Below are 25,961 nucleotides of genomic sequence, written 5' to 3'. Positions count from 1 at the left end.
TGGAATAGTGTCCAAAAATCAGTATTTTAATAAGTCTTCCAGGACTACACTTTAGAAAATACTTCTTTTGAAATTTTAATTTTTTTCAATTTGAATTTAGTAGCCCAATGCTTATTTATTTTTTCTTATTCTTATGGAGCTGGTGTATATGGATGTGTGTTCTTGTCCAAGAATTTTCCCTCTTGTTATCAGCAGCAGAGCCCTTGAAAACTGCAGGAAATATACTTAGGACTGACATTTTAACTTTTTGTTGGGAGAGAGCCCTGGGGGAGAATTGATGCAGCATAGCTTGTTGTAGGTAGCACTGATGTCGTAGTGTGAAGACTGGATGGAGTAGGATCTAGGAAATGTCTTTTGGAGACTATGGCATAAGAACAGTGCCCCCTTGAAGAGAGTGGCTCATTGAGGGAAGAAGTCAGTCACATGGCAGAAGATGAGGGCTCGGGAGATGGGCATTAGGCTGGGGTAAAGGGAAAATCTCTTCTCTCTTTTGAACTTGACAGTTTTTCTAAGTCATGGACATATTTGCATGATTCTTGGAGGTAAAAGTGAGCTGGCCTCTAATCAGGGCAGTGCTCTTGAGGTTGGACCCCCATGGTCTCTAGTCGCACCTTCTAATGGCAGGTGTAAAAACTTGCTGGGTTGTTTTTTTCCTCTCATTCTACCTAAACTTGAGGAATTACATAGAGGCAACTGGTGTCCTGTCTTCTTGAGGCCAGAGTGGTGGCAGGGCATGGCTCATCACTGCCAGCGGAGTGTCGATGTCAAGAGGCCATTATTACTGAGGTGGCAGCACGGTGGGAAGACAAAGAGGCCCAATACAAAGATGTATTCCTGAGCACAGTTGAGATGGTATTGGAGAAACTTAGAGGTGGCTGGTGGACACTTTGAAGAGAGCCAGTTTCTAGCAGTTAAGCTGAAGTGGCTTATACCTTTGTAAAATGGCCTGAACTTATTTAGTAGTCACAGGCTGGGGTCAGGAACTTTTGGGTCACATTCATCATCTTTGTGAATGTTTCTTGGCATTTTTATGCTCTGACTACATTATGATAGGGAAAACACTTTTTAATTTAATTTTATTTTTTTATGCTGGTTCCATGCAGAACTCTGAACAGGAGAATTCAGACCTGCACTTCCTGAAGGTACAGCTTGACACTACAGTAGCATTTCTAGTATGGAACAGGAACTGTTCCAATGACACACTTTGCTGTGGGAAATAGTACGGTTAGAAATTTGTTCCCAGAGGTAGAGATGCTACAAAAAGCGTAGGAAGGTAGTTGGCCTGTCAGGAAAAGGGGAATTGTAACCGTAACATGGTGGTTGATGAGAAAGATAAAATGAGCAAGGGGAAATTGAAGTCTGAGTAATAGGTTCAAAATTTCATTATTACCCAGGCCTTAATGAAACAGTTTGTAGTTAATCAAAAGGGAATTAAAAGCTGAGGTCCTGGAAAGCCCCGAATATTTTAAGAGATGGGGTATTTTGGGAAAATCATAGGACCACAGAAATGGAAACTTCTGTGGTTATTTAAGCTGGAAAAACATATGTTTATGAAGCCCAGGAGATGTAGAGATAAAATCTGACCATAAATTGGGGCTCCCCCTGAGATTTACTGGCTTAATCTTAGAAGAGGCACCCAAGCTCCACATCTCTGTGACAAGCAGCCTGGGGCATGGTCCTAAAGGGGTAACTTTGTTTCTCGTGCTTGGGTAAATAAATTTGTAACCCCAGGATAAGACAGAAACAATGAACCGATAAACGAAAAACCTATGGTTTAATATTCTTATGTTAAGTTTAAGAACAAGTTTAGTAAATAGGCTTGTAATCAAGTCACTTTTGTATATTGTTTGTGTTTTAGGTTTAAGAAGATTTGAGCTTTTGAATTTAAAGATGTGGCTTATTAGATTTATAACATTGCTTATGAGAAAGATTTTGTTTGTCATTTTATACTGACTTTTCAGATGATTGAAAATATTTGTCATTGTAATTTAGGAGTCTAGAAGAATCTGATTAATGAAATGTATAAATATGTAAATAGTTCTGAGAGTCTGAGTTGTCAAATGTAAGAGATATTTGAGCATTAATCAAAGTACAATTGATTTTTCTTATTTGATATGAAATTATTAAGAAAAGTATATTTTAAAGTTACATTTTATTAAATTGCATATTAATTAAATATTATTGTAAACATGCTTTTCTGTACACAAAAGCACCCATCAGATAATAAAAACTCACTTGAACCTTGTATGTTAGAATCTTACTGCCTAAGTGCAAATCCTGGCACCACTACTCACTTGTGACTTTGAGTGAGTTACTCAATCTCTTTGTTCCTCTTTCTCTGGTGTAATATGGGGGTAAAAGTAGTACTATCTTATGGAATTGTTATGAGACTTAAACGAGCTAATGCAAGTAAAGCACTTAGAACAGTGTTTGGCATCTACTAGATGCTCAACAAATTAATATTATTATTCTACTATGACTTTTAAAATTAAAAAATACTCAGTGTCCAATAAGAACATAGCCACAAATCTCTGCTGGGGCACTGGAAGTAGTTCTGGTTAAGGGACCCAGAGGTGGAGGGGCTACAGGTGACTTTGATTTGCAGCCCTTGAAACTTCACCTGATTCTTTTCCTCAGCAGTTACCTGGCTCTTGAAACTCAACATATTAACTTTTTTAATTTGAATTATTTAAAATCATCGTGAACCACACCTCATTAACTCAGAACTTTAAATCGCAGCCTTCCTAAAAGAAGAGCAGAGATGTATGGCTGTGCATGGGCATTTGTACATCGTCATGATGGGGTTTCCATAGCAAAACTGCAAAACATATGAATGAAAAACTATTTGACTTTACAGGTAAGGATAAGGATTGCTGCTATGTTCACTGGATGGCAACAATTTGGTTAAAGCATGTGATTGCTACAGTCGGTTGTATGGAGAAGCCAAGCATGGAAACTCATTGTGTTTATGCCAAAGTGGGCCTCTGTTTTTTTTTTTTGTTTTTTGTTTTTTGATTTTTTTTCTTAATTTTATTTTGTCGATACACAATGTGGTTGATTATTGTGGCCCATTACCGAAACCTCCCTCCCTCCTCTCTCTCCCCCCTCCCTCCCATCAATGTCTTTTCTGTTTGCTTGTCGTATCAACTTCAAGGAATTGTGGTTGTTATATCTTCTTCCCCCCCCGCCCCCGGTTTGTGTGTGTGTGTGTGTGTGTGTGTGTGTGTGTGTGTGTGTGTGTGTGTGAATTTATTTATTTATTTTTAGCTCCCACCAATAAGTGAGAACATGTGGTATTTCTCTTTCTGTGCCTGACTCGTTTCACTTAATATAATTCTCTCGAGGTCCATCTATGTTGTTGCAAATGGCAGTATTTCATTCGTTTTTATAGCTGAGTAGTATTCCATTGTGTAGATGTACCACATTTTCCGTATCCACTCATCTGATGATGGACATTTGGGATGGTTCCAACTCTTGGCTATTGTAAAGAGTGCTGCGATGAACATTGGGGAACAGGTATACCTTCGACTTGATGATTTCCATTCCTCTGGGTATATTCCCAGCAGTGGGATAGCTGGGTCATATGGCAGATCTATCTGCAATTGTTTGAGGAACCTCCATACCATTTTCCATAGAGGCTGCACCATTTTGCAGTCCCACCAACAATGTATGAGAGTTCCTTTTTCTCCGCAACCTCGCCAGCATTTATCGTTCAGAGTCTTTTGGATTTTAGCCATCCTAACTGGGGTGAGATGGTATCTCAGTGTGGTTTTGATTTGCATTTCCCGGATGCTGAGTGATGTTGAGCATTTTTTCATATGTCTGTTGGCCATTTGTATAGCTTCCTTAGAGAAATGCCTACTTAGCTCTTTTGCCCATTTTTTAATTGGGTTGCTTGTTTTTTTCTTGTAAAGTTGTTTGAGTTCCTTGTATATTCTGGATATTAATCCTTTGTCAGATGTATATTTTGCAAATATTTTCTCCCACTCTGTTGGTTGTCTTTTAACTCTGTTAATTGTTTCTTTTGCTGTGCAGAAGCTCTTTAGTTGGATATAATCCCATTTGTTTATTTTTCCTGTGGTTGCCCGTGCTTTTGGAGTCGTATTCATGAAGTCTGTGCCCAGTCCTATTTCCTGAAGTGTCTCTCCTATGTTTTCTTTAAGAAGTTTTATTGTTTCAGGGTTTATATTTAATTATTTAATCCATTTTGAGTTAACTTTAGTGTATGGTGAGAGGTATGGGTCTAGTTTCATTCTCCTGCATATTGATATCCAGTTCTCCCAGCACCATTTGCTAAAGCATGGAAACTCATTGTGTTTATGCCAAAGTGGGCCTCTGTTTTGATTTAGTAAGTGACTTGGGCAAGTTGTATTCAGGGCTCATCCTCTTCCTGTATAAGAGGAGTAGAGGGAGTGAGCGGAGAGGAACTTGAGCAATAAAGAACCACATCCTACATTCTGCCCACACTAGAACATCTTTGTGCTAACAAAGAGTGGAACTGCATGCAGGAGGAGGGACACAGTTTATTATCAGATATTAAATAGCAAATTCAACTTGCTGTTTGTGCAATGGCAAATACAACACCACGACTCAAGTTGAAATCTTATTAAGCCTGAAAAAGCTGAGGGTGTAGTTAGCATAAATTCATGGTTAAAAGACCCATGGAATTTGGGAATCACCAACTCTGTAAATTGTTTCTTCTTATTTTAAGTGAGTGGTCCATCTGTTACTACAAAATCATTGAATTATATGACACTGCACCCCTTTTAAGTCCCCTACCTCCTTCAAAAACTTCTAGACAAGACCCATTTGGTTTTGCTTTTCTTAAGACTCCCAGGGAAGAGATTTTATGACTTCCCTTGTTCGTGCTTCCATAGCTGTCAGCCCACATCACCAGGAAATCTTTCCTTGTGTCTCTTAGGAAACCCCCTTAAAATTAATGAGTAACTAAATCTTGCTTCTGAGTGGGAGGGAGAGATAGTGGGATATGAGTTTGCCAAACCAAAGGTGAATGGAGCCTCAGTTCATTATTTGACATCTGAGCTTCCAGAAGTGGCGAGACAACTTCTACAGGTGAATCACAGATGGAAAGGAGATGTGATTGGTTCCTGGCCTATTTATTTTAGGCAGATTGAAATGGAACTGTGCCAGAGACTACTACTGTAAAACACAACAGAACCTCAGCTTACTTCTTTTTATTTATTTATTGATGGCTGGCTGGTGAGGGGATCTGAACCCTTAGACATTGGTGTTATAAGGCTGCACTCTAACCAATTGAGCTAACCAGCCAACCCTCTTAGCTCACTTCTGAAATCTTTGGGAATTTGGAGACAGTCATGTATATGTATATAGTATCCATTATTTAAAAAAATTCATTGTAAGCAAAAAGATATTAAGGCATATTCCCTTATTTTGAAGGATACATATATACACTTTTTTTTTTTCAATTTTAATAATCATAAAATTCTAACATATGGTTCAAAATAGAATGGTTTATTAAAAAGTCAGTTTTCTGAGTTAGGGTGAGGGGGCTGATGGGACTGTTTTAGAAATGGCTGAGGTCTAGTGACATTGTATGTCATGATCATTAAAGGCTAGGAAAATCTAATGTATTTCCAGATGGAAGCTACTCAAAGAAAGAAAAAAAAAAAAAAAAAAGGGCCAGATATAGAGATTGAGAGCGCCGAATCCTAACCACTAGACCACCAGGGAAGCTCAGATATAGAGATTGAAAGAGAAGTTAAATTCAGATTAGATGCTGCCTGGTAACTTAGTTAGTGGCAAAGAAGTGTTAAGCAGCTATTTAAACACAGGAGAGATCTAATAGAATTATTGCAGCTTCTAAGCTGGTGCTTGGGAATGAAGGAATGGACCAGATCAGGAAAATTTGGGGCCAGAAATCTGTGCTAGTAAAGAACCCTAGAACAAGGCAGACAGATTGGGGATTTGAGCAACATTAGTCCAAGCAGTGTCTGGGATCGAAAAAGATAGGTAAGTTCCAAGTATGATCAGCATAGCTCCGATTCAAGCCCAAGGTACAGTTTTCTGTCCTAGCAGAAGCAGCAAAAACAAGCCAAAAGTTCCAAGTGGCAGAAAATCAGCATAGATCCAGACAAGCAGGAGCAGGGCCACCACTGGTCTTCAAGTCTTCGGGGTTCATATCAGGAGTTGAGGGCTGGTGAATGGATTGTAGGCTGGGTGTCAGCCCCATCACCTGGGGCCCCCAGGCGTGACACAACCTGCATAAATGCACACCGTGGCTCTGAAGAGTCAGTGCAGATTCAGAGTTCCTGGGGTAAGGTCCTGGAGTCTGTATTTTTTTCCTTAAAGTTAAAAAATTTTTTTTGGCAAAAGCACATTTTGAAATCAAAATCAAATAAAGATTTACATGAAAGAAAAAGTGAAGCCCACCCTCCTCTTTTAACCCCACTCTCGACTCTCCTTACAAATTTTCTTTGTGCAATTAAAATGTGTCCATATTACCTATATTAATGTCTCATGTGGGCTAAGAGTTATGAAGTAATATTCACACAAAAAAAGTCTGCCTAATTGGAACTCAGGCTTTTGGCTGTGGTGATGAAGAAAATGAGTTAAAAGAGATATAGAACTTGAAGGAGCCTGAGATGTTGGTGCCAGTCAGGGTCCTGGCAGGAAGCAGATGTCATACTTGAGCCTGGGTCTCCAAGAAGAGCTTAATTAAGGGACTATTTATTAGAGGGAGGGAAGGGCTTAAAGAAGCTAACAATAGATGCTGAAGTGGCCTGGGGCTAAAAACCCAATGGGAATCCAGAAGCAGAGGGACCTGGTGATACTTTCCATCTTGGTCAACCTCACAAACCACAGAGCAGGGTGGAGACGGGGACTGGACAGGCAATTGGAGGATACGCAGCACAACGTGTTCCTGAAAGTGTATGTCTCAGAAGCAGGAGAAGGGATGGAAAAAACACCAGAGCCCTGTATACAAAGCAAAGGAGGGGCGAGGGTATTTAGAAAAAGCAGAGAGCGTTGCGTTCTGTTGCTGCTGTTGCTGCTGGTGTGTGTGTGTGTGTGTGTGTGTGTGTGTGTGAGAGAGAGAGAGAGAGAGACAGAGAGAGACAGAGAGACAGAGAGAAAGATGGACAAAAGACATCTTTGAAAAATTTCCTACAGATTATAAACTGAATGTTCTTTAATGGTCTACAAGACTCCGGTGAAGATTGTGCCTCCTTTTCAAATACTCTGGGTTGTTGAAATGCTGTTTTTTTTCTTCTCTTCAAATATACACACAGATTTTTTTTAATGGCATATTTTTAGATGCAGAGAAAAAAAGACTAGAAGGAAATATACCAAAATGTTAACAGATTTAATCTCTGGAAAGTAGAATTATAGACAATTTTTATTTATTTGTGCTTATAGTATCTTCCAAGCTTTTAATCATGAACATGCATTATCTTGCAGTACCAGGTTTGGTCCTGGGACTTTTCTTTTCTTTATTTACACTCCCCATAGGTGATTGCATCCATTCTCAGTGATTTAAATATCATCTATATGCTGAAAATGCCTACATTTATATTTCTAGCCTAGATTTCTCTCCTGAACTATACTTCTGTGATGAATTGTTTCCCCTGACATCACCCCTTGGCTTTCTAACATCAATCTGAAAGTCAATGTGGCTAAGACAGAGGTCTTGATTTTCTCTCTCTCCGTCTAATCACTTGACCTCTTCTTCCCCAGGACTGGTGGTTTAAAAACATATTTTTCCTAGTTAATTCACATGGTACAAAATTTAAAAGGTACAAAAGGTTAACTATTATAAAATATGTACCTGTTCTATTCCAAATTTTGTTTGCTTATTCCTGTCCTGAGTTCTCCTTCCCCAAAACATTTCCTGTGTTTATCTTCTTTGTGAATACACATATATGTAAACATACATCCTTTTCTTTTTACATAAACATTAGCATGTTTATCCACTGCTCAGCGTCTTGCACTTTTCCTTTAATGACCTATCTTAGAGATATTTCTATACTAGTGTAACAGCGCTACTTATTCTTTTTTAATGCCTGAAGAGCATTTCATTATGTGGATAGGGATAACTTTTTAAAAAACAAGACCCTATCTTGAAGCTAGACTATTTACATTCCAATTATATATAAATAATAAAAAGTTGTAATAGAAATTGTACTGTACCAGGCTCACTATTATTATATGGATTTTTTGATCCATCAATATATTACAGGTGTTCTTCCATATTAGTATGCACAGAGCTACCACTTTCTTTTTAATCACAGCCTTCATATTCTATGGTATGGATGTGCCCTAATTCACCCAACTGCTTCTTGTTTATGAACACCCAGGTTCTCTCCAGTGTTTTGCTTTCATGAGCAATGCTGTGATGAACATGTCCCTCCAATTCCCTATGGCAATGTTCACCATACTGTGTTTTTCTCCAGGACAAGCAGCTGGTCTGCATTTCTGAGGCTCCCTTCCAGGTAAATAGGACCTTGTGATCAAGTTTGAACAAAGGAATGTGAGTCAAAGTGATGTTTGTCACTTCTAGATCTGGTCCATAAAAGTGTCCCCCACCATCCTCCATGTATTCTCTCGTTTCCTATCTTCCAACTTAACAGAGGGGATTCTAAGAACCTAGAGAAAGGTGGAATCACAACACAGATCTCTGAATAACTTTGTGAGCAGAGCCTCCCTACTGACTTGTGTTGGTGATATCAGCACAAAACACACATTTATTGTATTGAGCCACTGAGATTTTTGAGATTATTTTTTATTTCAGATAGACTGTCTTAAATACTACACACCCATACACATTTCTACAATTATTTTTGTAGGGTGGATTCTAAGAATTGGAATCACCGGGCCTAAATGGCCTAAACATTTTAAATTTGACACTTCTTACCAATTTGTTCTCCAAAAGGTGTACTTCAGCTTACTCGCCCTCCAATAGTACATAAAAATGGTCAAGGAGAATGAAAACGTCTCTTGCATTTATTTTATAAGTAGGTTTTTATAAAAAATAGTGAAAAAAATTAAAGTAAAATTTGAAAAAATTTAAGCTATTGAATTGCAATAACATTAACAGTTTAAATGATAAACATAAAAATTGCTGTTGGTTTCCAATGTTGGTGGGGGTGAGGGGTATGTATGTTTTGTTAAAATCTCTCCAGGTGATTCTGATGCCAGGTTTGGAAACCACTAGCCTGGTGGGTTGTAGATTGTAAGTGGTTAAATGCTATAAGTTTAATGCTGCCCCTCCCAAAGTGTCATGGCATTCATATATACCAACGGAAGAATATTTTCTAGGTAGGACTCAATCTAGAAGTTGTGCTTCTATTCTTCTTGCCTCTAGCAGGCTTCAGAATTCATCCAGTCATCACAGCACAGACAGGACAGTGAGGCGGTAGCAGAGATCCCTCAATGCGCTGAGAGCTGTAGGGTTGAACAATCAGAGAAGCAATTCCAAGATGACAGCACCTCGGTAGCAGACATTTTGCAGAAATTTCCTGGTGAAAAGCGAAGTTTCCTTAGAAATTAATTGGTGAAGACTTTGTATGAATTTGTTCAAAATTCAGATTAAAAAAGAAAAACAGCAAAACAACTCAAAACAAGAATTGAGTATTCTCTACAATTGACATTGACCACTACAGTTGAAGAAAGCAAGTTTCTTTGGAGATGAAAAAAATCAGCAGAAACTACTCAATAAATAAAGGAAAAGAGAACTAGGCCAGAGCAGACACCATTTTTTACCCAATGTCTGTCAAAAGGATTTATAAAATCCCAGTGAGAAAAGATTAGAAGTTAAAATTGGAATCCTAATATACATACATTTTTGTTGTTGCTTAAATTGACTGTATTACAAACTGGATGTGGGTCTTATTTCCTTGTGAGGGCTGAATTCTCAAATAATAATTCTCAAATAATTCTCTGAATTTTCAAATAATATGGAAGTTAATTCTTGTAGATATGATTGCAGCGAGCAGGATCACATGCAATCCTAACTGACAGTTGTGGGTATGATTTTGGTGCTCAGAGTGGGCATTCTAAATTAACCACACATCTTCCAAAAAGGTTGCCATTCTAGATCAACCACACACCTTCCAAAAAGGTACAACTAAATATCAGCTCTGAGCTCTGCTAAATGTATCAATTTATTTATTTTTTTTATAAATAAGGCATATTCCTGTCTGAGGGCATTACATTTTCTGTATGCTGTTAGCTTTGGGGAGGTCTGGTGGCAGTGTTAACTACCAGTGATAAGCAGGTTGAGATTCAACAACATGAAATTAATTTGTTAGTGGTGGGCTCTGGGATTCCCAGAAAGAGCTGTATGAAGAGGAAAAAGCCAGGGGGTTATGATCATTGAAGAACAGTCAGAAAGGGTGATTTTGACATTATGCTGAGGTTCCTTAGTCTCCCGGATTAACAACAGTATTGAAGTTGGAGGCTGTGGAAGGAGGTAATTAGACAGCCCCGGCTGTAAATGTTAGAGGACTGCAGGGACAGGAATCCTGCTGCAGTATATGTCTTATTGTTTATTTATTTTTGTATCATTTCATTCATTCATTTATTCAACAAATACTTAAAACCTACTATGTGCTGGCTATTGTGCCATGGAGGATATAGTGGTGAACAAAGCAAACCTGGTCCTTGCTCTCATGGAGCTTACAGTTTCATAGGTTTGTCCAGGAACAACCATCAAATTATTTAAGGGCTGGAATGGCACATGGGCATTAGCAGTCAGAACAAACACCAGCCATTTTACCATACTGAGGCGTACAATTAAATATCAGCTCTGAGCTCTGCTAAATGTATTAATTGGTTTTATTATAAATAAATGTTTGTTTTTCTGTAAATATTGGTGTGGTACTTTCTGGAAGACTGGGAGAACAAGAAGGTTTTGATTTTCAACCCTGAAAAGCTGCATATAACTGTACAGACACTGCAGAAGATAAACATGCATTCTACCTTCCTTTTTTATTATAAAACTGTGATTTCTGCAGGTAATCCATTTTCCTCCACACTGCTGTGTGCATCATGAATCCAGTTATGGTGATTTTGCTTCCGTTGCTATTGATTTGTTTATATATGGGTATGTGATATAGTTCTGGCTACTGAGACTTCAGGGGACACAGGCTAGGAGGCTTTTGAGCCAGGTTTTCTTCTTAAAAAGAGACACGGGAAGAACTGCTGTAATTGTTTATATATGGCAGCTGTCTTGTGACCATGAGGGAGCTAGCCTGAAGACAAAGTCCACCCTGTGGAGGATGGCAGAGCAGAAAGCTGGGAAGTACCTGCGTCCTTGATGAGTTGCTGAGTCATTGACCGCAGGAGCCCTGGAGCTGCCTGTCTATGGACTTCTTGTGAGACAATAGATGTCTGTGTTTAAGACAGTCCAATCAAGCTTTCTGTTAAATGCGGTTGAAGGCCTACTACCGGATACTTTCTCCAGAAGAGTCACTACAAATCACCTGATGGCAGTGACTTGACAGTAAATGCACAGTTCTAAGAAGGAAATAAAAGTTTAAAACCCATCACAGAATTGTAAACTGTTGAGAAAAGTAGTCCCAGTGTTTGCTAGGGAAAGCTTTAAGAGGTTTCCATAACTTTTGGGAATTCCAAAGAAAACTATGTGTGAGTGTGTTTTTGTGTGTGTGGTATATTCATGATTTTAAACCTAATGGAAAGCTCTTTGCACTTTTGCTTTATTTAAAAATGAATGCTTCTGGAGAAGGGGACTGGAGCCCCCTCCCACAACCAGGCACACCACACCAGCACCTCAGGGCCCAACTGGGGACCCAAGGCATGGAAAAGGGGACTGGACCTCTCTCCCACAACCAGTCACACCATGCCAGCACCTCAGGGCCTGCCCAGGGACCCAGGGCATGGAGAAGGGGACCGGACCTCTCTCTCACAATCAGGCACACTGCTCCAGAGCCTCGGGGCCTGCCCAGGGACCTGGGGTATGGAAAAGGGGACCAGACACACCTCCCATAACAAGGCATACCGCCAGTGCCAAGGAGCATATCAAAAACAGCACCTCCATGTGGGTGGCCCACCACAGCTTCCACAATAACCATGGCTGCTGCGAAAGTGACTAGACACCACAACCACCCCCCCAACCACTGGAGTGCATTCACACAAGGAGAGTCACCAGCAGAGACCAAAGAAAAGAAGATGTCTCTTTCCACAAAGCCCATTTCAGAGTGATGGAAGAAGCATCTGCTCTATGATAATATTGGGGGACCCGATCACATCTCTCAGCATTGGACAGATCATCTAGGCAACAAGTTAACAGAGTAACCATTATTCTTTCAGAAGGAGAGAAGAAATCTAGGGTAATTAGAGGGGGAGGGGGAGGGAATGGGGGAAGGGGAGATATTGGACAGGGGCATAAGGATAATTATGATTTGTAACAATATATATGCTAGTAATATTGATTTGATCAACATATCTCAATGTTCAACCCCCAAAATATGTATAATCGATTTTGATTCAATAAATAAATTAAAAATAAAAAATGAATGTTTCAAAGCCACTGCAGTCATTACTTCTTAGAAAAGGGTACTAGATGCAGGAATAAAGATTGCTAACACTTAATAAGTGCTTTCTAGGTCCTGGGCACATGCTAAGTGCTTTACATACATTGTCTTAATTGTTCTTCAAAACTACCCTATGAAATAAGTATTGTTATCTTTCCCATTTTACTGAAAAAGACAGTATGGCTGAGAGTTTAAATAACTTGACCAAAGTCACAAGTAAGTGGTAAAAACTGAGGCCTGAGTCCCAGGTCTGTGTGACTCTAAACCCATGCACTTAAGCCTTACGCTGGACAGGACATATTGGCCACTTCCCAAAATCTTCCTTTGGTAGTTTTCCTTCAAAGGCATAGCAACAACGTCTGAAGTTTCTCTTGTTAGTTATGCAAATAGCAAAGCTGGTTACACAATAAAGGAGAGAAGACCAATTCTGGCACTAATTTTAGGGCAAACCACAGATGTCTTTGATGTTTTCATTGTACATGAGAACAGAGTCAGTGATCCGACAGCTGCTGGCAGCCCTCATCAAATATTCAGAATATTAAGGCAGCTTTATCTCAGCACCTAATTACAGCTGGCACAGGGAAATCTATTTTGCAAAGGAGGAGATGTCAAACGGTATAAATGCAATATATAACCAAATATGATTGCTTCATTCTATTTTTTCAGATCTGTTCAATTATACAGCACTTTTTTGCAAAGTGTTATTAAACAATGGTCCTCTCAACCTATGTAACCAAAACTTTGTTTTAGATATTATAGGAACAGCTCAACTGTTTTATTGCCTTATACTGCAATTTATTTTCTTCTTTTTCTTCAGATGTAAAATATACCCAGCACTTAATTCCAAAATCAAATGTAATTACAACATTCTTGTCTAGTCCAGCTTTTTACACCCACATAACCAATGTGAATAGGACCATAATTTAAAGTCTTTTTATCATTAAAATGGTTTCATATTTGTAATAACTGAGAAATGGGCTTATAATACTGATACAGGGGCAAACAACTAATAGCTGGATTTCAACAACCAGTAATCACAGCTGGATGAGGCTCTGCCATTACAACCTCACATGGCTGCGACGTGGGGTTGAAACAGGATATGCTGGGCAGATTTCCTTCAGTGAAGGACTTGTTGCCCAGCTGTGGGACAGCACACCAGCTGTTTGCTTTTCAGGGTCTGTGTCAGTCATACAGAGCTGCCTCCTGATGTCATGGTCCTCCAAGGGCAGTCCACATCTAGTGACTGAGTGGGACGGGGGCACAAAGGCCCACACATTGCAGCCTGCTATGGCACATTTTGAGGGCAATCTTCTTCCGGAGCTTTCCCTCTGCTTCCTCTTCCTGTCATTGTTGATTTCTCATGAACATCTTATACCCAGATTCCATCTGCACATCTCTTGGCATCTGCTTCTGGAAAACTCAACTTGTATCACCGTATAAAGTAATTCACTTATAAAGCAGTTCTACCTTTTTAGGGGAATGATCTTTCAGCCGTCATTTGAGAGTTGAATATATATTAAATTAAAGTCCAAAGTAGACTTTCAGCACTAAATTGCCACACTAAAATTTATCAATTAATTATACACCAGAACGTTTTTTTTTTCTCAACACACTGACATACACTTCTAAAACAATGTTTTCTTTAATTTTTATTTTTTAATCTTTCTTGGCTTCAGTGCAGCATCTGGCACTGTAAGCCCCTCTCTCTTTGAACTCATTCCCTGTTCCATTTCAAAGACAAATTATACTCTGTTTTTCTTTCTACTTTTCTGGTTGCTCCTTTAAAATCTCTACTTGGTGCCTGCCTTATGACGGTGTACCCCCAGTTCTGTCATTGGCCTTTGCTCTTCTGCCTTGACTGCCTTTTCACAGATGACCTCATCACAAGGCTTCAGCCTCTGCTTATATGCCGGTTATGCTGTTTTTGAGTTTACAGTTCAGACCTTGCAGCTGACCTCCAGAGCCATATAGTTTCTCAAAACAAGAACATCCCAAATGGAATGTTTTATGTCCACATCTTTTCCTCCAGAACACCCCAAAATGAAAATGACCAACAGTGGCAACCTGTTCATCCTCCAGTAGTCCTGTATCCATGCATGGCACCACTACTCATCCTGTGGTCTTAGCCCGAAATCTGGGAAAAATCCTAGATTTCTTCCTCTCGCTAATGCTCCATATCCAAGCAGTCCCAAGACCTTAGATTCTCCCTTCTAAACAGCATGAGTCATCTCACCTCTTTCTTTGTACCGACTTTTATCCCTTCTTCCATGGGGGGTTTGCAGTCTTCAGTATCATCCTATCACCCTCCTCCTTAAACTCATCCTTTTCTACCATCTGATCGTGTTGTGTCACTGCTTAAATCTTTCCATGATGGCCAGCTTAGCATGCAATGCCCTTACCCATATGGACCTTGTCTATCTGGTCTCATTGTCAGTCATTGTTGCGTGTCTACCCTGTGCCCTGGCATAAATACATCAGGAAGAACCACGCTCCAGTGCCTTAGCAAGATGTGGTTCCCTTTGCCCCTCTCCAGGGTGATCCTTGCTCTTCCTCCTCATTCTCTCTTCAGCCAGCTCTTACTCATCCTTCAAAACTCAGCTCCTGCCGAGACCACTTTTGGAAAGCTCTTCCCAAACATCACTCCACTTCCCTGGCACCTAAACACATATCTATCAAGGCATTTACCCTGTTGTGAAGGGACTTATTCTCTCAAACTGATCTCCAAAGTTCCGTAAGAACTCTTATTGAAGTTTACACCAGAATATACAGCATGAGGCCTGTCGAATTGTAAGCCTCATAAAGTGTTTGTGAAATGAATGAAAATAAACTTTTACAAAAATGTAATTACTTTTCCATGAACCATTATAATGGTAGATTACTAAAATGCACATGGACATATTGACATTTTGCCATGTAGATCCTTTGCAAAAAACTTTTTATCAATATTACGTATTATAATAGAAAAGGTTTGATATTATATATAACACACATGTACACATGCATTAACCATATTTACATTGGCTTTTACTTAAAAAGTTATATGCAAAATATAAAATAATTTATGTTACATATAATATAAAATTATTGTCATGTAATTCTATAACATAGCAACATATTATAAACATGTAATAAAAAACATAAAATATTTTAATAAATTATATAATATAAATTTATATATGACAGAAATTATTTTATAATTAAATAATATTTATTATATATTTTAGTATAAATTTCTATAGCTATATAAATTATAGGTGTTATAAAAGTATTAATACATAAATTATAGATATATAAAACTATATGTAATATAAACTTTTAAATATAATTTTTAAAAGAAGCTAGGGTAGATGTTGCTAATGAGGACTTTTGAGCAGCTGTAGTGTTTTTCGTGGAGCAGCTGACACAGTTTCTGCATCTTCAGACTGATTGTCAACATATGGGTAAATAACGATCTGCTGACTTTGAAAAATTAGTTATAATCCATTTCGCATAATGCATGCAAAGCACAGCAGGCAATGGCCCATAATTGAAGGATTAGTTGTGGGCCTTAGGGTGGTTTTTAAAATTCACAGGCGGATAGAATGTTACACTCCATATGGACCCAGAATATTCTCTTCAGGGAGTTCCCAGTACTCTCCTTCCTTCTGCAGAAAACTATACGCGCAGGGGAGAGAGAACTTCCCGCTCCATCCGTGCAGCAGCGGGAGATCTTCCCCGGTGATAAGGTAGGCAGGAGGCTGAAAGCGCCGTATGAGAATTTGAATCTGGCCTGAATAGATTTGTAAAACCACTTAGGTCATTTCTAATTTTCCTGCTATCCAGTGCACGCTGCAGCTTTTTCTTGTCTCGTTCCCGAACCTTGCATCCTGCTGAAATCGCCCTGTGTGCACCTCTCCTTTCAGATTTCAGCAGCCTACCAGTGTGGAACAGGAGGCTGCCCACGTGACTGTTAGTGCTTGCACTTCTTGACTGTTTTTCTTTCTTTACTCCCACCTGTCTACCTCGACCTCTACCATTTCCTGCATACTACTCGGATGTCTGCGCCTGCTTTTTATCTCCAGTTCCTGCTCTCCTCTCCTGTTTGTCTTGTTCTCCTAGGACCCTTTCTGAATCTCTCAAGAGGAGCCTTTTCAACCCTAACCCTGCTGGTCTAACCCTAATCAGCACAGGCCCGTTGGGAAGAAGGAGAGAACTCTGGCTGCCCTCATCCACATGGTGTGCTCTGCTCCTGGGTGGGGGTGCGGGTGCTTTTATGAACAATTCTCACTAGTAGGAAATGCCTGAACAAAGCAGTGATTTGTAAGGCCTGAAGTCACACACTGGGGCTCATAGCAACTTGCTTCTACTAGCAACACGAGGATTAGAAACACTTCTTTGCCAAGTAGCTTTGAATTAGCTAGAAGTGGGACAATAATGAGTCTGGGTTCACTTTGCTGGGGGTCACCAGGATTTACAGTATTTGTTAATTGTCAAACCCTTTGTTTAAGGGGCAAAGTACATATACATGCATACACAAAAAAGGTTCCTAGGTTATTTATTAGGCTTTATGCTATTATTAGTACAAATGTTTGAGTTTGCAAATAAAGCTTATAAACCACCTCTCAGATATCTTTGCAAAATGAAGCAAAAACATGGTTCAAAGAATCAAAAATAGCCAATATCTACAGTGATTTATGGCTGACTCAGAAATGAATTTGATGTTTTTTTAAAAAAGAATAATTTGCTAAAGTTTAAATTAACTTGCTTTTTCTAAAAACTTAGAGTTAAGCAATGGAAACAAATGGTGAGAGGTATGTTGGGTGTGTGTAAGGTGTGGGAGTGGGGTCCAGACTGAGAATGACATTTCTTGTAGAAAATCTACAAAATGGGCCAAGCACACGTGGATTGTGTGACTTCATTTATTTGGAGAAGGAACACTGAGCAACCCACTGATCTCAGATGTCTTCCCCCAGGAGAAATGATCTCTCTCTTCTTGGAATGGCTGTACACTGAAAGTCTGTTCCACCCTTTGGCACTTATCTTAGTCTATGCTGTAATAGTACCTCTTTTAGAAAAGTGTTTATCTCTTCATTATAACAATTATCTTTTTATGTGTCCGAGTTACCTGGGATGTCCATTCACTCTGGATTGCCTGGGACAGTTTTGATTTACGTGTGTTGCTGGGGTTGATTATTAATAGTGCTCCCCTTTCACACTCAAAAGTGTCCTGGTTTGGATGATAACTTCTAAGGTAACTCTAGTCCTGCCCCAAGTAAACTGAAAGCTCCTGTGTCAGTCAAGATCCTAGCAAGAAACAGCATTCTCTGCGGGGATTTTGGAGAGACTTTAATGAACAGACTGTATACAGAAGTTTGGGCAGAGTTAAGGGGTTCAAAAAAGGATGTTGATGCACCAGGCCTGAAAAGGCAAAGGCTGGAAATGATGTTTTGGGGGCCCAGTTGAGAGGTAGAGCCTTAGAAGAGAGGCCACTGTAGAGAAGCCCTAGTCTTGGAAGGACTCAAACACTGAAGAACTGACTAAGCAAGAGTAGAAATGCTTTACCACTCTGTCCTTCCATCCATTGATCTCCTTCAACTGGCTAAACACAAATGCAAACCAGAAGGCAAAGGAGCCCTGGCTGGTAAAGTTGGGAGGTTTTAGTTTCCCTGGGAGAAAGGGCAGGGAAAGGCGGAGAATGGATTGAGAGTCAGGAAGTCGTGGGTTGTAGGAAGGTAGCAAACAGAGAATATAGCTCCCTAAGGGGAGTCTCATTTGTCAATTAAAAGACAAATGTCTCAAGTCACCTGCATGCAAAATGCTGCAAGAAAGGCACAAAGCAGGACTTGTCAGCTGTTCAAGGAATTTACTCTCTACTGTGGGGAACAAGAAATAGACATAAGCAAGTTAAACTAAAAGACTGGAGGTAAATAACAGTTCAGTACAACAATATAACAGAGTTTCTTAGCAGTATATGGTGACTGTCAGATTAACAATATGAACTATAGATGCTAAAGGAGTTCAAAGGATGAAAGATCACAATGGGCTGGAGCAATTTGAAAAAGGATTTATGGAAGAGGAGAGGTTTTCAGCAGCACTGAAATAAGAGCCAGCTTACCTGGGTAACAGAGGTAGGTCTTCTTTGGAGGAATGCCTTAACAAGGAGCACAGGCATTAGTCTGAAACACATCTTCCTCTGGTAGAAGGGTTGGGGACCCCTCTGAGATTTTCAAAAAGTTAAAAAATGTCCCAGACAATTCATTACCATGGAAGGATCTAAAGGGAGTTAAGTGAGTGGTAAGAGGCATGAGTTGTGAATGGCCATTCATTCATTCCTTCAATAAGCATTTATTGAGTGGTGGCATGAGTCAGGCACTGTTCTGGGATCTGCTGATGCCAAGTAAAATGGTTCTTTCCCTTGAGGAAAGGGAATGGAAACGTTAGCCAAGGAAGCAAGTGACTGTTTTGCTCTGTTCTGTAGAGGTATAGACAGATGATATGCAAGCACACAGGAGATCATCAAAGTGAGGCTCAGGCAGAGCATTAAGGAAGACTTCCTGGAGGAGGTAACACAATCTGAGTTCTGAAGTGTGAGCAGGGGCTTTACGGTTGTGTTTCCACTTCTTTATGTCTATCCTGCTGCATTATAAAAAAGGAGGTAAGATGGTTGGCTTAAGAAACACACAGAAGAATAAAAAGAAAATTAGATAAAACATGCGGTAAGCTGATTTGCCCTTTATGTACATTGTTGCATTTGATTTTAGAACAGCTTTATAATGTTGCAGTTTTATTTTCATTTTACAAATGAGGAAGCTGAGACTCAGTGGTTGAAGTACCTGTCCCAGAACACACAGTCTTGCCAGGCAGTGACAGCAGAACAGAACCAGGCTGGTTTGACTCTAGAGTCAATGTGATTTTTCAGCTGTGCGCCCTGGTACAAGTGATGTGTTCGTGGCTTACCTCCCCTGCTCTGTGTAAAGCCTGTGCCCTGAAGGTGCTTCAAAGGATAGGTAGTAAAAGATAGCTGTGAGTTTCGAAGGAATGAAGAGTGAGGGAAGGGAACTGGGAAAGGCCTTCCAGGAGGAAGAACCAGTGTGTTCAAAGGAAGAGGGTGCTCTTCATTTGAAGAACAGCATGTGTGTTGGAAGGAGAGTAATTAGCTCATTATTATGGGGAGCATTAAGAGAGTGGTGAGAAATGGAACTAGACAAAGCAAGGCACAAATCCGAAGGGCTTTGTGTATTCCTTCACTTGAAGGTGGTGAAAGCTACAGAAAGAGTTTAAGCAGAGAGTGGCATGACCAACTGAGAATTTTAAAAACCTCACTGGGATAGCAATGTGACAAGTCTGGGTCAGGACAAGACTGGAGGCAGGGAGGCTGGTTAGGGGGCTTGTTGCAGTCATAGGAATGAGAAGGAAGCAGTTAGAATTTGGGAGCTATTATGGAGAAACATTAGACAGAACTGGGCACCTGGATTGGGGGGTACAGGTAACAAATTCTCACTTGGGCAGCGAGCTAGGTGATGCCATTCATGAGACAGGGAATGCTGGAGAGGAACCAGTTTGGGGGTTGGGAGGTGATGAGTTCAGCTGATGAAGGACATGGGTAACTAATAAAGAAAATGAGCGTAGCTTTTTAACCCTCCTGTCAGTCTAGTTGCTTAAATTTTGGGGGTCTTAGAAAAAATATGACAGCCCCAGAGAAGATACAGGTTGTCAATAAAAGTTAAATGCATTTATTTATTTTGGTAAGACTTATTATTTTTATTGCAAAAGTAACATACATGCAGAAAATTTTGAAAACAGACAAAGCAAAAAAATTGTTGTTACCCAAACTCAGTCTTACAATGACTTGTAACATCTTGGTGTTTACATTTTCTAAGGTTTTTTTCTAACCACATATATGTATATGTATATTTCTTCTAAAAATTTGGGTAATGTTCTCATGAATACATATATCATACACATCTTTCAATAACATTAAAAAATCTATAAGATCATGTTGGAGACTGCATGGTATTCCATTTATAAATGCACTGTATTCTATTGAACTATGTTCCTGTTGTAGACATTTAGGTTGTTTCCAATTTTTTACTATTATAAACAACACTGAAATAAGGTAATTAAATTTAAATTTGCTAGTTAACTTTTGACTTTTTCATAGTACTATTTAGATTATAAAATCAAGTTTGGGCATACTTTGTTTTTATAAAATGGTTCTACAAAGCACAGATTCTTTCTAAAGTGCTCCGAAAGAAATATATTACAGTCTCTTTGATTCTCAGATATGAGAAAAAACTAATATAAATGTATATTGGAGGACAATAATTATAAAGGAAATTGGTATGGCTATTAAAAATAAAGTATGGAAACTATCTGTGAGTTGAGTAACTCTATTTTCAGTGAGGACAGAGACCACATTTCCTAATGGGATTCCTTTGCTTTAATGACTTTTTCAATGTCTCCCCAAGGAGCATAAAAAATGTTATCAGCTCTTCAAAATGATGTAGGAATTGATCAACCTTGTGAATAATTGCAATTGTAGTTAAATTTCACTTCCTTTTGATTGTGTTCGATGGCTCTTCTGCATACATCTTCTAAAATTTTTCCTTAATTTAGAAGCACCCCTTAGGGGTAGGACACATTTTATAGACTGTCTTTTTTTGACTGATCATGCCCTCTTCCTCAGAGTTCTAACTGACTACACTCTGTGCTTGGTGTCTACTCTCTGCTTTTGACAAGCCTCTAGTAGTCAAACATCTGAAATTCCTCTTTCCCAAAGAGAATGCTGCAGACTACTTGGAAGAGGTGACAAGGTGTTTCTGGCTTGTCTGGACAATGTCAGACTCTTGATAGCAGCAGGAAAGGGATATAGGATGTGGTAATAAAGGGTTGGTCTCTGTCCAGACAGTAGAAAGCATGGATTCCCCAAAAGTGTTTGGAAAATCACCAGTAGCTGTGAATTCCAAGACATTTCACGAGTCTCAACACCACCCCCCACCCTTTTTTTTTTTGGCAAATATCTTCTATTCCAAAATAAAATGAATAGAAAGTATAACCTAGCCTCACATATAATTTTAAAAGATGATGGCTTAAGTGAAACATAAAGGAGAAATTAAAGGAATTTGTAATAAACATGCATTATATAGTCAGATTCTTGCACTTACATATAGAATTATTGTGAATGTGACAGTTACAAATGTGAACTGATACCGGAATGTTCTATCAATGACCCAAATACCACAAGTGGCATCACCTTGGTAAAGTAATTTTCCAAAATGATGGACCACTCTGGGTTAGGTTATGAGTGAGACACCACCCAATTTTCCTTGCATTTATATGGTAGTTGCATTCCTAGAAAATTCAGTGCATTTAAAACCATTCAAAAATACTTTGTGTTTCATGTGTAAATTAGTTAGGTTATAGGCTCAGATCATTGTAAACAGGTTTTTCACCTGCATGAATGACATTCAGAGCTCATCTCTGACATGAGACAGTTCTTTGTTTGCATGGCCGACCCACATATTGGACATCTCTAATCCCAGGACCCTGGCCAATTGTACCCAATTTATTGCTAGAGACAAAAACACCCACACAGAATTACAAAATGTTCCCTTAGGGGTATATTTCTCCCACCCTCACGCCAATCACTACTTTAGCAGAGGCTTTTTTTGACCTAGAAAGATTAGCCTCTGATGTAGAGAGAATTAGATCAACCTGAGTTATCTCCTGATTTTTTAAAAATTTAAAAATTGTGCTAAAATAGACATAAAATAAAATTTAGCATTTTAACCATTTTTAAGTTTACACTTCAGTGGCACTGAACATTCATGTCTGTCTCCAGAACATTTTCATCTTTCCTTCCTGTTTTTTTTAAGAAGTCATGTAGTCTGTTTTATTTCTCATTTTTTGAGGTCTTCTCAGTAGCACCTACCTTGGGCATTCGTGTGTTTCTTGATTCTAATTAGGCCAGGTTTGTGACTCAACTTTTTGTCTCTGGTCAAGTGGCTGTGCTCTGACCTCTGCTTTGCTGACCACATCGCTGTCCCCAGCCATGTGGTAATCATGGGTCACACACCACTCTGGCATACCCCACCCTCCATAGCTCTGCTGTGTCCCAGGCTGTGTAACCTGGTGACTTGTTGTCAGTCTCCATTCCTGAAAATTCACTTTTCCCTTGGTACAACATTTCATATTCATTTGATTATTTTAGACCTTCTCATATTCAACCTTACCTTCCTGTTTTGATTGTGCCTGTCTATCAGATATCATATATTGCCAGGCTGCATATTTGTTAGAAAAGGCAGCTTCGGATGAGTGGAATGCCAGTTCTGTCATGTACTGGCTGGATGACCAAGTGCAAGAGCCGTCAGCGATCGGAGGCTTGATTTCCTCTTTTGAAAAATGAAAGGTCTGGTCACTAGATAATCTCCAGCTTTAAAAATTTATAAATTAATTTCTTTTTTTTTTTTTTTGTCGTTTTTTCGTGACCAGCACTCAGCCAGTGAGTGCACCGGTCAGTCCTATATAGGATCCGAACCCGCGGCTGGAGCGTCGCCGCGCTCCCAGCGCAGCACTCTACCAAGTGCGCCACGGGTTCGGCCCTAAATTAATTTCTATAAAAGATAATATCTATCTACCTCATAAGACTTTCGGAAGTGTCAAATGTAAGTGACAATCATAGAAGTATAAGAATTGTAACTGAGGCCACCAGAGGTGGGAAAGGGAGTGGGGGGATAAGCAAGAAACTGGTAAAGGGCCACAAAATATGATTACATTATGTAATGTTGAATATACAAATTATCCTGATTTGAGCATAATATATTGCACACAGGTATTGATATTCAATGCTGTATCCCATAGACATGTACAATTAATTACGTTTCAATAAAAGAAAAAGTATATTATTATATAGTGCTTACTGTTTATAAACGATGCTTAATACATGCTTTTCTAATGTCAAAATATACAATGAAACACACTATTAATTGGTATTCTAAAAACATAAGGCTGGATAATACAACCTGCAAACCCAAGTATGGTTTGCTTTGATTGGTAGGGAACTGGTGCTCAATCAACGTTTGTTAAATGAATGTATATGTTATGCAGAACCTTGACTTTGGGTATTTAGGAAATAGTAACTCTCAGATATTTAGACTAAGCTTGGAAGTCTACATAGAAGTCCTGGAGCATCAGCAGATATGTGAGTCTGATTTATGCCTGCTGTTGTGAGAACACAGCTTGTCTTTATTGGCCTGTAGGAACATTATCCTAAAAATCAGCCCAACAGTGATATTTTTCTATGAGGAGAGAGGCTACTACCCAAAGGAGCTGTGATAGGAGACCTGAGGGGTCAGCTCATATCAGATGTTCTGCTCCCATTTACAGAGCCCTTGAAATGTTTCAGGCTGATTGTTAGAAGTCCTGGTCCTAGCCAGTGCTGTGCTGGGCCACATTGAGAAGGGAAGGATGTGCACTGTACACCGTATGACTGTGTGCATGGTTTTATGTATTTTTAAAATGGTTATTGGCTTTAATAAAAATATTATCAATGAATTTGCTTCCATTAAAGCCAGGAAAGTAAATTTATAATACATTCTGGTTTTGGTATAAATGAAATATTTAAACTTAAAATAATCTGAGTTTTCATATATCTACTTTTCAATTTTTTAAACTAATGTTCTAGAAAAGTCATATGCATATAAAATATTATTACATAGCCTTCATTATAATTAAACATTAAAAAATCATAAAAAACATGGATATAGGGGTAAACAGTTTTCCTTTAGCCTTAGCCTCCAACATGCTTGGCATGCGACTATTAGATCTTGTTTTTATTTAAAATTTTGTTACTTTTTCATCATGGATTCTTTGCATTAGTTTAAATTTTTTTAAATATTGCATTAATATATTATTTATCTTGATGACTGCATTTTTGTGCCTTCTTACATTTTGAGCCTGATGTGAGGATTTCACTTGCCTTAACCTAGCCCCTGGCCCTGGTCCCAACCCTCCATCTCAATAAACTGTGACACAAAAACTGTGAGTGAAAGCTGTGCTCACTGTGCTAAAGGGGACATTCAAATTCAACTAACTACTCCACAGTCCAAGTGAGACAAGGACACAACATGTCATGGGGCAGGGGGCAGCAGGAACATGAGCTTTAGGGTTAGATAGATCTGTCTTGCCTCCTTAGCAGTGTGAGTAATTGCTTAACCAGTCTGATCCTGGTTTTTTTTTTTTTTGAAAAAGGATACATTATTTTTTAGTGAGAGTTAAGTGAGATAGCTTACATAAAGTAACTGTCCTTGGCGAATGTTAACTTGTCTTTTTCCCTATTTTAGAGACAGTAAACTGTCTCACAAACATTGAGTTGCCCAAAGTTGTGTTCCCAGAAGAGTCAGCGTCAAGATTTGAACCCAGGTGCAGTGAGTCTAAAGTCCTGCGCTCTTCTCACTAAATTACACTAATTAACTCTAGCTGCAGCAGTGATGTATCTTTCTAGGGGTGTAATTAATTCCCAGTTATACTGCCCAAGAGAACTTGGTTTAGCAGCTTGGGAACAGAGGTGAAGTGTATAGCCCTTCAAGCCCACCCAAACACAAACAGCAACACAGATGTAAGTTCCATCTCCTATTTCTGATTCCCTAAGTATTTATGAGCAAGGAATGGGATTCCTAGAAGATTTGAAGGGAGGAAAGGAACTTGATTAATGTGCTTTTTGATATATAAGACATTTTGTAATTAGGAATTGGATATGTTTATTAATGGTATACATTTGGCAAATTCCTTGTGGCAATTTAGAACTTGTCTCATTTTAGAGGCTGATTCTGTGAAATAAATGGAAATTTACTTAGTGATAGCTGAAAGCTTTGCATCTTTTCTAGGGGTCATTAGTTGTGCTTAACAATAAAACCGTGCATGTATATATGCGGGACGTCCTTATAATAAAAAATACCTTATAATAAGCAACCTACATGTCCAACAATAGAAGGATGGTTATATAAATTATGGCATACCATAGAATATTATGCTGCTCTTAAAAATGGTGTTTTCAGTGACTATGGGAAAAAGGCTCATGAAAAAAACTAAGACATAAAACCGTATAATATGAACCTGACTATGTAAAATTTTTAAAATGTATATTTACATGTGTAGAGAAAATAAGTAAAGATATCAAAATGTTAACAGTGGTTTGTTGTGACAGGATTATGTTTTTTTTAATGTTTAAATATTCTTTCATAGGTTTTTCCAAAATGTCTGTAATGAGCACGTATTTTCTATAGTTAAAAATATACTTCATGGCTTTTTTATGGTGAACTTTAAGTGGTATCCAAAATAGACCTGCCCAATTTTATTTTGAAGCAAATAAATTTAGCAATTATAATAATCCCAGTGTATATTTAGATGGTAATACAACCTTTAAGTATGGGAAATTTTGAGTTGCCTAGTCCC

The 25,961-nt window shown here is 38.8% G+C and overlaps 1 pseudogene; it reads left to right on the top strand.

Moving 5' to 3' along the window:
• Positions 1-6,778: 6,778 nt before the first annotated feature.
• LOC134370498 (cleavage and polyadenylation specificity factor subunit 5-like) overlaps positions 6,779-25,961 on the top strand; it is a 90,867-nt pseudogene continuing 71,684 nt past the window's right edge.

This window comes from Cynocephalus volans, chromosome 2 (assembly GCF_027409185.1).
Source record: "Cynocephalus volans isolate mCynVol1 chromosome 2, mCynVol1.pri, whole genome shotgun sequence".
NCBI lineage: Eukaryota > Metazoa > Chordata > Mammalia > Dermoptera > Cynocephalidae > Cynocephalus > Cynocephalus volans.
The sequence above is the reverse complement of the archived record's forward strand: the minus strand, read 5'-3'. Positions and strand labels throughout refer to the sequence as shown.